Source organism: Octopus bimaculoides, chromosome 18, assembly GCF_001194135.2.
Source record: "Octopus bimaculoides isolate UCB-OBI-ISO-001 chromosome 18, ASM119413v2, whole genome shotgun sequence".
In the NCBI taxonomy this organism is placed as follows: Eukaryota; Metazoa; Mollusca; class Cephalopoda; order Octopoda; family Octopodidae; genus Octopus; species Octopus bimaculoides.
Genome location: NC_068998.1, coordinates 201,838 through 216,044, shown reverse-complemented (window position 1 = coordinate 216,044; position 14,207 = coordinate 201,838). Strand labels below are relative to the sequence as shown.

At 35.7% G+C, this 14,207-nt stretch overlaps 1 protein-coding gene across 2 annotated transcripts in view; it reads right to left on the bottom strand.

Annotated features, from left to right (window-relative positions):
• LOC106871672 (peripheral plasma membrane protein CASK) overlaps nt 1-10,337 on the bottom strand; it is a 516,651-nt gene extending 506,314 nt beyond the window's left edge. The window contains exon 1 of one of the 2 annotated variants that reach the window (XM_052974602.1): nt 10,108-10,337. The gene's annotated coding sequence lies outside the window, so the exon portion shown is untranslated. The remainder of the gene's footprint in view (nt 1-10,107) is intronic. The other variant, XM_052974597.1, reaches the window with a different exon arrangement.
• Between the last annotated feature and the right edge of the window lie 3,870 nt (nt 10,338-14,207).

Here is a 14,207-nt window from a genome sequence, read left to right as displayed (position 1 = left end):
AGCAGCTACACTTTCAGCGCACCCACCCCCACTACTAACTTGGTCGCCCAGATAGCGGAAGCTATCGACTACCTCTAGTTTTTCACCCTGGAATGAGATAGAAGTTGTTTCCTGTTTGTTTGCAGTCTTTATTGCACCTGAACATCTGCCACAAACAAAAACTAACTTGCTAGTTAACCTGCCTTTGATGTTGCTGCACCTCTTATGTGTCCATAGCTTGCACCGGGTACATCTTATAGAGTTACTACCTACTCCTTTTCTACATACTGAGCAGGGCCATCTACCTGAAGGGGTTTGTGTTTTATCTACCTTCCTACTTATTAGGATTTCGGTTTTGTATCAGAAATATAGTTGCTTAACCATTTAGCATTTAGGTTACTCTGTCAAATGTAATGTCTATTTATTCACATTGCTTTGAATTAATCATGCATTATCTTGTGGCTTCAAAATTTTGATGATGTGATTGCTTATTTTAAGAATGACATTGTAGAGGCTGGATCTGGTTGCCTTAAGCATAAAACGAGTAGAATATTTGGGCCAGATATGGCCGGTTTAAATGCTAAAAGATTAAAGTGTTGACTAATAACAGCTTAGCCTTGTTAGCAGTAAATAGATGCCATAGAGTGATACAGCTCACAGTGGAAAGTTCATCTCTTCCCTTAGATAAAGCTTACAGAGATATGGCAGGAGGGGAAACTATATCAGGCTGAATTACTCTATATAATGACAAATGTCCAGAAGTTATTAAAGTTAATTGCCTAATTAGTGGATAGTTTTCATCCAAAATATTCATTCACCCACCATAAAGTCTGGTAAGTAGGAGTAAGACTTCACTAAGGAGAACAAGACTGAAATATGTTTAGTGTTAGCGTTACTTGCCCAAAGATTATACTGACCACTACAGATCTTCATTTAATTTTTAATTAACTTCCATCTTAGAGTTGTCAGCCTTGCCTTCTTTGACAAGAATTAATATTAATGATTTTTCATTCCCTCATGGATATAATTTCAAGCATATGGAGGAGAAGGGGATAGTTGCTATATCAAATATATGTCAGCTCACATTTAAATAGATACACAACATGAAAACATTCAGTAGTTTTATCTGATGACCAATGCCAACTGTTTATAGCAGTTTATCATGTTAGAAAACAACAAAAATATGGTGTATCAATTGAATGTCACCTGTTAATTTGGTTAAGGGATAATAAAAATAATTAGCAGACTACATCAACAGAGGTAAGTTTTAAGTTAAGTTTCATCCAGTCTCAGATTTATTCTTGTGATCTACTGGCAAATCAATATATCTCTACATTGAACAATATGGCTTCCATCTATCATTCGTTAAGCAGGTTTGAGTACTGGACATGACAAATAATTTTCAATTTTAGAATATATATCTCTAGAACATAGAATATAATGATGTATTGAAGAAGTATCACTGCTATATTGTCCCATAAAACAGTTTACTCAGAGTCAGTGGTAATTCCCCACATTAGAATGAAAAACGGATAGTTTGGAATAATAAATTCATTAATCATTTAGTTCAGATGGGAGAATAATAAGAAAACTTAGGAATTTGGAGCTAGTAGTTGTTGATGTATTTATTCTTCTCAAGGAATAGCTACAGTCAATTGTTTTGGCAGACATATGGGTGTGGGGACAGAAGTAAAGTAACAATTGTTTGTAAATATAATGTAAGATAGATAAACTGAGGCGAGCAACATGCTCCAAATACCACAACATATATTAAGCAAGCAAATACCATTTGACAAATATAATCCTAACCAAACAAAATAGGACATACCAAGCTTGCTGGATAAGAAAGACAGCACCAAATATTATTTGTAAACATAAAGGTTTCATAGATCAAAGGAATTCAAAGACTTGTGATCTTTTTAGCTCAACAAGAAAGAACTCTTGTAGTGGAAGAGGTACTAAATCTTAAATAACTTTTCTAAATGCTCTGGTTCCTATTTCCACTTGCCAGTGGACCTGCCATACAACAGTGGCCCCAAAACGGTGAAGATATTTACTTCTGCCCTCTTTAAAATGTGGAAGAGTTTATTAAAGGGATTTATTATACACAAAAAATAGTAATTTGGCCAAATTTAATCAAGTAAAATAACTGTAACACCTGAACACTGTCGTTTAGACTCATGTCAACCCTAATAAATGTGGAGTGAGACCCATTTCTTCATCGTATCACTACTGCATAAATCTCTGAGAGATTTAGAAATGTATTATTTCTAGACCCATTTCTGTTCTGATATTTTATGTTCAACTAGCCATAATATTTATGGCTCCATATGATAATCTTTAATGATTGGTCATTTGACCTATCATTTGACCTATCATATGAGTTTGGAACGTTTGGTTGAGTCTTGTATTTTGATTGGTCGAGTATTGCGCGGGATAAGGATCTCGGATTCAATCACGTTACGCGTAATACATCCTCGAACAATAAATTTGAACCATCGCTGGATCCTACCATCTGCTTATGAATAGTTTTATCAAATCATTTGTGGCCAGTGCGGTGAGAGATTTTCCAAGGGCATGCGTTTTATTATCCTGCTGTTACAACCAAGCACTTGCAACCAACGACAGCCAGAGCTGAATTATCCTAACGATGGATGAATTATACAACCAACAGAATTCGTGGTGTTATTTGGTCCATTGTATAATTTAGCAGGGGAATAAAGTCTCGTTGTTATTCAAAAGTTCGTTTCTTGTATTATTTCTACGAGTTAATACGCTGCATATGTTATATTATGCTATGCAACATGCCGTAGTAAACCAAGAGATACTTTATAATCAACCACAGCTAAAAATGTAACATGCCATTCATGATAACTTTATCTTTATTTTTCAGCCAGTGAACTGCATTACTTAATGCGGTATAGTGTCTAATGGGGAGTTTCGGACGCACCTTCTAGCAGTTCGGACGATCACGAAGACGTTCCCCTCGTTGGCCCGGAGTCAACTCTCACCTATGATTAAAAGAGAGCACCACTGTGACCATCTTGTCTCTTTTAGGGGCTATAGGACTATATCATCTAATGTGTCCCTCCATTTTTAAGACAGCAGAGTGTGATTTGAGAGAGATTTGACTGTTGTTTCTAGCATTGTGTACAACAACGTATCCTTTGTTGGTTACTAAACGTGTTACATGCTTAAGATAACATCGAAAACATTGTTAGTTACTGCATTAACAGTGGAATACCACCTAAAATATCGATATATAATAACACATATATTAACAACAAATAGATATCCTGTAGATATATAATGTTACATAGCTTCTATGTGAAGTAAATAAACTCTATTTAAGACAATAGTCATTTCAGTACTGTAATGAAGTAAAAAAGAAAAGGGGGAATATCTAATATGAAAACTTTTCAACCAAAACAAAAATAATGTGGAAAAAAAATTAAACTTTTCAAAACCATTTTAGTAAAAAAGAAATATGAGAAACGAAAGAGAAATATGAAGTTCGAGTTTAGAAGAAATGTTTCTGGTTTACAAATCGGAAATAGGTTTGAAGAAAATTTGTATGAATGACATAAAAAATGATTCGATCTAAAATATTTAAGGAAATTCTTGCAGTTTGTCGAACAAGATTAAATAGTAAATGGAACAGACAACATCACAACAACAAAGACATGTCAATTTTTGTTGAGGTGTTCATTCAAACAAGCAGACGACCACCACATTATAGTAGTAGTAGTAGTAGTAGTAGTAGTAGTAATAGTTGTAGTAGTAGTAGTAGTTGTTGTAGTAGTAGTCACCATTATGACTGCTGGTTGTTCTTTCAGGAGGGCAGAGAGGGAGAGAGAGAGTGAGCTTTATTTGAATCAAGTAGGAAGGAGTATATCGTTCAACATGTTTTGTCGGAAACTCTCTCAGTTACGTCTAATTGTACCGATAGGAAGTTGTTAAAAGTATATAACCTTTATCAATTATATGTGTGTGTACAGAGAAAGAGAGAAAGATAGAATGAGAAAAGGAAAGATATGATGAATTCTCCGTCTGTCTCTTCGGTGTGCATTCAGTTGTCCAACGAACTGAATCCTACTTGTGGATTTAACGTGGCTGAGATATTTTTACACACACACAATTTACCTCAAGGGTACAAGTACCACTGGAATATATAAACAAGAGATTGGAAAACATTTTTGGTATTATTTGTTCACCATTACATATGTTTCATATGCTAATATATATATATATATATATATATATATATATATATATATATATATATGGCATGAATTTGTGAAGACTTATCTCAAAAGTTGAACAGCAAAGAACCACGGCAAGCGGGGAGCTGAATAAGACCTATTTGCCTATGCTGGCAAGACAAAACTGTTGAAATAAAGATTTGGCTGTATAATATACTGGGTTTCTCATTCATTCATGTTCTGGCGGGTCTCCATCTACTGCTTTCCTCACCTCTATTGTACCATGTTACCTGCTTAATAAAGACTATATTGATCTGATTGTATTCAACCCAATTACAACCACTACCATCACCTTTTATCACTCTTCTCTCTTCCATCACAATGCTTGTATAACAAGGGATGGCTTCAGATCCTTTTATAATCAGTAGACCCAAACATCACCCTTCTCCACTACTAGCCATCCTTCTCTCTCCTCTGTGTCACCATATTAACACCTCCAGTCTGTCTAAACATCAATATTTAGCACTATTCTCCAATCTATTTTGCATTATTCCCTCCTCTTCATTGACATGCATCATCCTCTTTACTTTCATTACTTCTTCCTTCATCACTATATCTGTCCTTTATCACACCCTGTTACCCAACCATGATTGCCATGCTGTCTTTTCCGATTCAATCTCCTTACCAACAACTCATATATAGCTTCTACATATTGTCTTCCATTCTTCCAAAGCCAACCCAAGCTCTTAGCCACACTGCACCATGCTTTCCTCCACCATCATCAGCCACTACACCAAACCAGGTGGCAGCTATAAGCACTCCAACCGTGCAGTAACTATTTTTATCACTCACTGATGATTTGGTCTCTCTCTCTCCTATCTCTCCCACTTTTGTGCATATATCATGTATACACACACATTAAATATATATGATAGACTTTCACATATGCAATATAGTGAACGCTTTGATTAATCGCCTTCAAGGAATGCTTAAAACTTAAAAACAACAAGAGAAATTAATAATAATAACAGCTAATCCAAGAAACTGCAATTTGGAGAGGGTCCAACAAGTGAGACCATTGAATGTGTTTCAATGTTGTTAGACCTCATCAGTAAAACTCAGTACAAAGCCGTGCTCACCTAACACCTGAAATAATTTTTATCCTGTTACTTAGCAGTTCAACAAATAGATATTGATAAGTACTAGACTGAAGTAAGAGCTGGAGTGGATATGATCAACTAAATTCTTAGCGGTGGTGCCCCAACATGGCTGCAGACCATTTACTGAAACCAAAAAAAATAAGAATGAAATAATACTACATTTGTTGCTGTTGTTTAGCTTCAATTCTGGTCAAAGACATTCCAGTGTTGGCATACCAATAACTTTTTCTCCAGATGTTATCCTTCCTTAAGACAGCATGGTGTGACATGCTAAAGTTTCACATATATGTGAAGGACATTTAACAGCTATTTCTAGCATCCACATGACTGATGCTTCATTACTCGAGATACTAAAGCCCTTGTTGTTGTTGGTTAGCCTCAGGTCAGCACCGAATATACAGACCTATGACCATAGGTACTCCAGCCATGGTAATCACATGGTTCCAAATCTGTCCCTATTGAGTGACACTTTGGGAAGTACATTCCATTGTAGCCCTGGGTCAATGAATAATAGATGAATAGAATTTAGTAGATGGAAACCATGTAGAAATGCATTCCACACACACACATGCATGTACGTATGTATAAATATATCAAATAAATGGGATTAAAATCCAAAGTGGATCCTCAATCAGCACTTCTGCAAGTCTCCATACAAGCTGAACCTCCAAGTCAAATAGATTGGTCGCGGAGTATGAATACATTAAATTTAAGAACGGAAATGAGGGGATTATCTTTAATTCTCTATGTATAAGTCTAATTCTTTATGTATATGTATATATATATATATATATATATCTATGTAGTGAGAGAGAGAGTGACATACAGATACACATATACAAATGGCATCTATTAGACAGATGTCTTGTCCATTCTCACTCTTTGCATTCAGATGGCAAAGCCTGCAATGACATCATTACCACGTTACAACTTGATCCTTAGCTTTTCCCAAAAATAACATCTGACCTTCAAGAAAAAAGAGACTTCCAAATATGGACAAATGTAAGTCTTCTGCACCAAAAATCTTGTCCATGCCTGAAACTTGGAGGAAATTTCCAAGAGTAAATACTCAAATGTTCAACAGCAGACACCAATGGCCACTGGGTTAGATATGATTGTGTATGTGTGTGTGTGTGTGAGAGAGAGAGAGAGAGAGAGAGGGGAGAGAGAGAGAGAGAGAGAGAGAGAGAGAGAGAGAGAGGTGATGGTGTGTGTCTCAGCATAACATCATTTCATATATGCAGAGCTGAAGATATTAATATCTCAAGATATTTGTTTTGCATTTAGTTACAAACACTCCCTTGTCACAGTCTCCATCATAAAAGCAACAACAATAATGTTAACCAATTTTGATGTAAAATCAAATAAAAACTTCGACATGCTTCCTCAACATGGTTAACATTTCCCGAAGGAAACTGAAATAGCTGTAAGATACGAATGCTTCAAATGTTCTCATACTGTAACCCCTGACACAACTGGTGTATCTGTGGTTTTGCTACTAGTCCTGGGTGAGACTATTTCACTTCACTAATATGACCAATACCACAAACATACTAAATGCCCAGACATCAACACACACACTGACACACAACATAAACATCCAGGTAAAACTCATATACGCCGAGGCACTTAGAAACATCCACGTAAACACATTCAAACTTATTTAAACATAATAAGCTTGTGAACGTCCATGCGGCATAACTTCTCATGCTTATCCATCACCAATATTATCTATTAATCTATCTCCTTATCTCTCATATATTTATACGCATATATATTTACATCCACCTATACCTGTGTGTATGTGTTTGGGATTTACCATATATATATATATATATATATATATATATATATATATATATATATAGTAAATATGTCAATGTGTATTTTTAAGTAGTGACGCTGTGACCATCTGCCGCCGAGCCTTTGGAGTCGGTTATAAATGAAAAGATAAAATACACTAAGTTTACTCACTAATTTATGGCATATATTACCAGATAAGGAAAAAGTAGGGCAACTACTGCAGTGTATACATACACGGTATATATATTTATATATATATATATATACATATGCATGTATATATATATAAATGAAAGTATCAATGTAAACAAGTGCATTAAATTCCAAACAGCTCTAGGAATTAAAAGCCATTTTTCGGAGCAGACGGAATTGTTCCGACACCGGTTATGAGAATCAATGGTCTGTGACTGGCAGATGTTACACATAATGTCGCTACACACACACATATATATATATGCTCACACATACACATACAAAGAGAGGGAAAGAGATGTGTGTACATGATAGGCTGAGTTGTTAGTTGGTAGAAGATAAATTAGATAAATTGTTAAAAGTTACAAAACGGACTCAAGGGCCAAGAGTTTCGTCTATAGCACTTTGACTTTCGCTCCTTGAATCATTTTCTAACTTTCTGTAGTTTAACACACACACACACACACACACACACATATATATATATATATATATATATATATATATATATATATATATGTTGTTTATCAGCCAACCATACCACCAGCAACGTTCCACACTGAGGTGTAATGAGGGGGATTTAGTAGTTATTTCTAAAAAGTTGGGTGTTTAAGTAGCGGCCAGTCTCCATGGTTTGGGTTTATGCTAAAAAAAAAGTATATATGTACGTAGATAAATGGTGTGTGTGTTGATATACATATCTGCTATATATGTGTGTGTATATATATATACACACATACATGCTTAGTGTATTCAAACACATACATGTGTGGTTGTGCGTGTGTTGTATAAGAAGATAGATGGATGGATACATGGTGTGTATTAATATATATGTTATGTATATACATGTGTGTGTGTGTTTATGGTGTGTACTGATGCGTCAGGTATGTGTATATATGTATATATTAATATATGCTGTTTGTTGGTATATACAATATACGTGTGTATGTGTGTGTGTGTGTGTGTGTGTTAATATTTGGTGTGTATTTATGTGTATGTTCACACAAAGTATGTAAATGTGTGTGCTGCTTACACAGTATATATATATATATATATATATATATATATATATATATATATATATATATATATATTTGTATGCGTGTTCAGTACGAGCTATTACATGTGTGTGTGAATGGAAGTGTGTAATGCAGCTGGTGCTATGTTGCTATTTACTCTGCATCTCTGCATACACGTGCACACTGCAGTAGACAGTTGTTACATCATTATTCCACATTGAATATTGTTGTCACAGCCACAACACAACAAAATATTTCATTCATTGCAACTCTATATTAATAAATATCAGTTACTCATTTATAAATTATTGAAATTATTTTTATTATTACAACGTCCATTACGTTGAAAGTTCAAATCCCACCGACGTCGATTTTTTTTCCTTTCATTCTCCCCGGGTTAATAAATATAAAGTGCTCGTCACTATATAATTGCCCATATCTCTATATCTGAGACCATATGCCTATGTGAGAAATTGTTATAAGTCTAATATTTATATTACATGAAAATAAGTCAACTGAAGTGAAACGTTTCGTTTCTATCCTTACAATTGTAATGATGGTGGTGGAGTCGCTCCAATTAATTACCTTAGATCACTGATATTATGTTTAGTAGTAATTAAGTATTAAATTAGTTTTGGGTTATGATAAATAGAGGCTGTCAGTCGTCACCACATGACTATAGGAAGCTATTTACCGGCCTGGCAAGGAATAACAGAACGTTGCAGTTGTTTAGCCACAGGTCGGCTAGGGGCGGATTTTAGATCGAACAACGCATTCCACTTATGACCACCTCGTTTATAGTCGAGACAATGTATTTAAGAATGTTATCTAACGTGTCCTTTTTTAAATACGTTGGGGTTTAAAGAAATTCTGGCTGCTACTTCTAGCAAATAGAGTGACCACGAAAAGACTCAAACATTGCAGTATTATAACAACGGAGACCAGAAAGCAGTTTCATATATACACGTATATACACACACGTTATAATAGTTTTAATAATAATAATAATAATAATCGGATGTAACGAGAAGGTTTGAGAAAGAAAAAAAAACACAGAAAGGGATTTGGCCAGAGAAGGAAACAAATATGCAAGAAGCGCCACGGAACATAGAAGTTGTTTTTAGATTTGAATAAAACTGGGATCAAAGGGTCCCCGTTCTTGAAGACGGTTAGGGAGTGATATGAGGGAGATTTGACTGTTATTTCGTGTCGAAGATCAGGGAAGAATGAGGAGAGGTGAGGTTTATTTCATATAATACGAAATACGGACAGAATTGCAACTAATACAGACCCAAACAAACGAAAATAATTTACTTTAACGCACAATATACATTCATGCATAAATAAATACTTAGAGACGGAGGAAGCAGTATATATATATATATATACATATATATATATACGACGGTCGGTTTGTGTGGCCTGTTTCGGACCGGTTGCTTTAATTCTTTGGTAAAAAAAAGAAAGGTTTTTCGTTTTCATTCCCAAAACATGAATCACGAAGCATAAAAAAAATCCCTTTTGACTATAAATTTTCATTTGAGAAAATACTCAACATTGCTTATTTAGTTGTGACTATCATGCAATAGTACACACATGAATAATATCTAGAATATATAACAAAAGATAGAGAGACAAACATGTGTATATTAAAGGAATTGTGTTAGAATCGCTTTGCTGGCAGATCTTTCGAAGCGCTTATTTCAAGTGTGGGTGTTTAAGTGTTATATATATATATATGTATATACATACTAGATAGTCCTCCTCATAGCTGTTCACAGTAATATCCAGTTGTAATGTAGTCCTAGAGAGCTGGAAGAGTTTTTAGCTAGAAGACTAAGAAGAGTAAAATAGCAGAGAGAGACTATTCTGTAGGAAGAAGGCGGATCGTCCTCTCGACTGGTTTTCTTCCCTTCCCACCACCAACGACTTGAAAATCCATATAGAGAGACAAGTTTAACGCCAATACACACACACACATACACACGCTCTCACACGCGCACATGCTCACACATACACAAAAACATGCGCACACGCACATAGGTATACATAGAAAGCACATGCAGACACACACACACACAAGTATATTTACATATACGTTATATAAATAGATATACATGTATAGACAGAGACATATACTTATGCCTATGAATATGCATATAAATATGCAATATAGACATGACTACGCACGTATATGTGTGTGTGAGTGTATATATACAAACATTTAGTGTGAATATTGTTCCAAATACGCATGTATTTACTTTGGCGAGCAGTTACGCGCACAAATACACACACACACACACACACACCCGTTTTCTTCAGAAGACTTATTTACTTCAAAAAGCCCGATAACAAATGTCCTTAATAACTTCTTTACTATCCTAACGTCGGTGAAGATATTAATTATTAATTATGTAGAATCACAATTACACACGTAAATTACTAGTGTCCATTCGTATATGCATATATACACACACACACACATATATACATACACACATACATACAAGTATGCATGCATACATAAACACAAGTGCGCGCCCGAATGTATGTATATTAGCAATATATCTGCAATACTCACACACGCACACACAATATGCATTTCTACACACACACACACACACACACATACACACACCCATATATATATATATATATATATATATATATATAATGAGGGGTAACCTGCTTCTTTTGCAGGGTATTCCTTGTATGCTACCCACTGTCGCCCAAATCGGTCAATAACCGAATGCTGTGTTGTACCACCAATACCACCACCTTGCTCTGGACTCACACATCTCAGTCCCGACTTCCTTCTTACTTTCTCTCATTCCCTCCAACAATCTGTATTTCTCCTTTTTTCTTTCAGTCTATCTACCTACCTATTAAGCAATCTACTTGTCTGATTATATATATATATACATTCACATACTTATATGCATGAATACATAGATATGTATACATACATATATACTTGTGTGTATGGGCGTTTCAGTTATTCATGTATTTCCCACTCAATATCTATCTATCTATCTATCTATCTATCTATCTATATGTCTATCTATCTATCTATCTATCTATCTATCTATAAGTCTATCTATCTATCTATCTATCTATATGTCTATCTATCTATCTATCTATTTATCTATCTATATGTCTATCTATCTATCTACCTAGCTATCTTCCTTCTTTTTTTTTTCTTACTCTCTTTCTCTGTCTCACCACTCTAACTCTTTCTCTCTATCTCGCCCTCTCTTTATCCAAAACAATCTATACAAGTTGTTACAATTATACGCGAACTTCTTTCTATTTTGCTCAAATCATTTTTTTTTTATCGGGAAAAGAACTAATTTTGCACCAATTCTTCGGTTTTTTCTTTACTATTTGTCGTCATTGTTGTTGCTATTATTGTTGGCGGCAGCAGCTGTGATTATTGTTGTTGTTGTTGTCGATTATTAAGTTTCTGTGCCTGAGATCCCAGCGAGAAAGCTCGGCAATATAATTATAATAGTGGTGTCAGTCAGGTAATACTGCTGCTACTGCTACTCACTCACCCACACACTCACATAGACACAATTATCTCTCAACACAGATCAAAGGTTTGCAGCCTCTCATTCTTCTTCTCTTTCTCAGCATGCATGCACATATACATATGCACATATACATACATGCATACATACATACATTATATATACATACATACATTATATATATATATATATATATATATATATATATGCGCACGCACACCCACAACACACATACACACACACATATATACATACATACATAGAGAGGCAGACAGACAGGCAAACAGAGGGAGTACCACTCAATGTTGTACACACTTTCCATTACATAAACTGATATTTACATCGATGCATTTTAATTCACATTTTGAGAATGTATCTTCATACATACATGGCTATTCATACACACACGTGTAATATATACACACATATATACATATATATATATATATACAGAGAGAGAGAGGAAATTTCCATGAGTGTGTGTGTGTGTGTGTGTGTGTGTGTGTGTGTGTGAGAGAGAGAGAGAGAGAGACAGACAGAGAGACAGACAGGCCTTGATTTCTATGTTCGCCTCAAAAAGCTCAAATTCATTTCCTTCCAACGCTGCTGTGAGCGCAACATTATTTATGCAATGTGGAATATATTCCCTCAACATTTTAAAAACCATATTTGTATCAAATTACCAAATCTCCCCGGGCTCGGTTTTTCTGTCATACGTGCCAAACAGAAATCGAACTCACATCACTTTTCACCTCAACTGGTTCTGCTTTATTCAACTTGATCCCTACATAATCAAACTAGAGAAAGATCCTATAATATTGAACATTACTTGACAGATCGCCACCAAGAATAATGAGACAAACGACGGACACTGATATATTTCGAACATCAACAGCTTCTTGTTCGAGTGGGCAGCTAAGGGTATCCCCAGAATACGACTCAAAACATTTCATCAGGTGGCGCTATTAAATTAGACATGGCCCAGGCCAATACCAGCTGAAACCTGTGTAACTTAAATTGGTATAAAATTCTCTACGTTAGAGTACCTTTCTGACGGGAAGCTCCCAACATTTTGGTAGGTGGTAGAAGTTAGGGGAATGTCTTTTCCGAATAATAACAAAGTGGATGCGAGGACAGAGAAAGAAGCTTCCCTTCAGAACGCTCACTTAACTTTTATACACACACACACACACACACACACGTGTGTGTGTATTTAAACATACACGCGTGCGAAAATTAGGTGTATCTTTCTCCAAGTTGTGCTATGTATGTAATTACTAAGAGCTGTAAAAAGGTGGAGGTAGGTGGCAATAACTATTGGACTTACTACCAGACAGGTAGACGGAGGCAGATTGGCTGGGTGCTGATTTACTGACGTCTGTAGGCAGGATACGCTCTGATAGCTGTGAGTGTGAATAGAAAGGCCAGCACAGAAGAGCCCTGTTAGATTTTGTGTGATTGAAAGGGGGAAGAGAGAAAAAAAAGGAAGGAATAATCCTCAGACCTGTCCCTAATATTTGCAACAGAAGGGGCTCTACTAAAGGCAGTCACACTGACCAGGTAGTGGTGTTAGGCGACCACCTGGTCCTCTACTTCAAGTGACCAGCAGATCTATGAAAGACAATTCGCAACCAGAAACTCGTCTCCCCTCTACTTCCGTCTCTACAGTGGATATCCTCTTTCCTAACGATGCTTTCAGCTCTTAAATTCGTTTTTGATCGCTGCACCATAGTTGAATACGATATTCCCTCTTTTTTTTTTCTCTTTGAACGTAGTGGCACATTAAATAACTTCTATCTGTTTGATGATTTCTACGAACGTTGAAGCGAAATAGCTTTGCTTAGATGGGTCCCTATTTACATTAACTTGTTTGTAGGGCACACAGAGATCCAAACTTGTCCCCAATTGCACTCCAACCCCAACACAATCTCAGCTATAGAACTACTATATTAATGATTATATCGGTGCCAATTCATTCACTAGAGAGCAATGTTCTCTTTTCATCTCCTTTGTTAACCTTCACGCCATATTTGAATTCACTTTATCTTCTGTTTTCAATATTTCCTTCACTCTCATCCATCAATCCATCAATCTCCATCAGTATCTATCAATTTCGTAGACATTTCTGTCAGCATCATTTACCTCTGCTCGTTATAAACCAGCAAACTCTCAACTTTGCTCCTCAAATCCTAAACTAAATCGACAATTATTCCTTTCAGGCGATTTCTCCTCCTTACCTTCCACCTCATGGCAATCCAACTCTCAACAGATCAATTAATAACCGCTGCCGTCAACACAGACGACCATTTCTAGTTTCTTCAG